The sequence below is a fragment of the Euphorbia lathyris genome, chromosome 2 (genome assembly GCF_963576675.1).
Source record: "Euphorbia lathyris chromosome 2, ddEupLath1.1, whole genome shotgun sequence".
Classification (NCBI taxonomy): Eukaryota; Viridiplantae; Streptophyta; class Magnoliopsida; order Malpighiales; family Euphorbiaceae; genus Euphorbia; species Euphorbia lathyris.
In genome coordinates, this window is record NC_088911.1 from 17,760,541 (window position 1) to 17,762,800 (window position 2,260).

At 28.2% G+C, this 2,260-nt stretch overlaps 1 non-coding gene across 1 annotated transcript; it reads right to left on the reverse strand.

The window, feature by feature from the left end:
* Window positions 1–1,108: 1,108 nt before the first annotated feature.
* TRNAY-GUA (transfer RNA tyrosine (anticodon GUA)) lies at window positions 1,109–1,196 on the reverse strand. The gene is given in 2 exon segments: window positions 1,109–1,144; window positions 1,160–1,196. It is a non-coding gene; the product is annotated as a tRNA-Tyr (tRNA).
* Between the last annotated feature and the right edge of the window lie 1,064 nt (window positions 1,197–2,260).

The window sequence follows — 2,260 nt, forward strand, 5'->3', positions numbered from 1 at the left end:
AATTGTTTAAATAGGAATTATAATTAGGTTTAATGCTTCTCCAGCCCCCTTAACTTGTCCAAATTGGTCATTTTACCCCTTCTCAACTCATCGAATATCCTATTTACCCCCTTAACTCCATAAAAGTGGTATTTCTCACCACTTATGATCTTATTTACCCTCTTAACTTCATAAAAAATGGTATTTCTTATCCTTTATAGTAGCCAAAAAAGTTGAAAAGAGAAAAAACGAATAAAAAATACAAATAACAAGAACATTAATATAAACAAGCTAAATACATTATATGTAAGGAGAATGTACCAAAAATAGGCCTATGATTTTTAGGAAAGTATCAATTTAGGTTCCACTTACAAAATAGCATAAATATAGGTTTAACGTTTAAAAAAAGTTATCAATTTAGGTTTCGATAACGGATCATAAGGGGTGAAAAATACCATTTTTATGGAGTTAAGAGGGTAAACAGAACATTCTATAAGTTGGGGGGATAAATGGACAAGTTGAGGAGGTGGGAAATACCACTTTTATTGAGTTAAGAGGGTAAATAGGACATTCGATGAGTTGAGGGGATAAAATGACCAATTTGGACAAGTTAAGGGGGTTGGGGAAGCATTAGACCTTATAATTATTGACGTTGCATCGTTTGAGATTTTAATTTCTATAGATTTTATTATAAAAATGTTATTTTTAGATCTCACTCCCTTGTGCCTAAATGTGTTTGCATTTTTTGATATTTAATTTATGTATTCTTTAAAAATATATATTATTGGACTCTTTTCTCTTTTGGATCCTGGACAGACGCCCTTTCTGTCTATGTACATGAATGACCCCTGATCGAATGGTAAAAAAAATACAATTTAAGATGCAGATGAAAGCATTAACATTCTTTTTACTGAATTATATTTTTACAGTTAACTAATTTGGTAAGCAAAGATTTAATGTAATAAAAAAAATTAAGAAATTAATGTGTTTGAAACAAACAAAAATAAGAACTTAACTCTGTAAAATTGAAATTATCAAAGGACTTATTGAAAAATGACTCAAACAAAAACAAAACATCCCTAAAAAAAATTCAAACTGCTATGGAAAAATATATGAAAAAAAGGAAAAATCCGACCTGCCGGATTCGAACCAGCGACCTAAGGATGACGGTTACTTTCAACTACAGTCCTCCGCTCTACCAACTGAGCTAAGGTCGGTTTATGCAAAATTTTAGAATAGACACATGTTATTCATAGGTTTCTGATCCTCAATTTTTCTCCAAATTTATAGAATAAAAATGGTTGATGTTTTCTTAAAAAAAAAAAAAAAAAGTCGATGTTTTTATTTCAACGGTGATATTGGATTATTATTTTTAGCATGTACTAAATTGACATTTAATTTCACGCATAATAAAATGATTGTAAATAATAAAGTGATGATGAATTTAAATTTTCAAGAGTTTTATTAAAAAAAGGAAAATTATAAAATTGGGTCAAATTATATGTATTTAAACTAATTATCCAACATATTATTTAAATAAATTTATATAGATTATTTATTTGTGACTTTCCAAAAATACATTTAGTATTTATATTATGACTTGACCAAAATATATTATCAACTTAAAGGATTTGCAATTCACGATTTTGCTTCGCAGTGAAAGAAACTGCTGGTTCGTACTTCACAATTTTGCTTTTTCTGCTAAGCAAAATTGTAAACTGTTGGTTCGCACTTCACGATTTTGCTTCTTCTGCTAAGTAAAATCGTAAACTGCGAACCTATCAGGTTGATAAAATTTGCAAATTCGTTCGATAAAGGTGCAAACTAACTTAAAATACTCAAAATTAACATATACAAAGAAATCTATGGATCAATACGTTGATGTATGAAACTGAAATTAGATTGTAAAGGATGGGAAAAGGAGTGAAAAAATTGGTTAAATCATAATATATATATTAAAAGTATTTTGAGAAAATAATTTGAAAGTGTCTAGTTTAATAAGAGATAATGTAATAGGTCTAAATATGTAAGCGAACTTCCAATTTAATCCAGTTTTATAATTTTTCCATAAAAAATACCAAAAAGATGTATAAAAAATCCGCAATAGCAATTAAGAGTAATTTCACCCATATTACTATAAAGAGTATGACTGAAAACTTAATGATAGAAAATTGAACTGATTTTTAACATTATTAAAAAAATATAAATATTAGGTATAGTTTAAGCCGTTTTCATGGTTGTTATGCGCTGGAATGAGCTCCTTTGGTACACTACGATACTA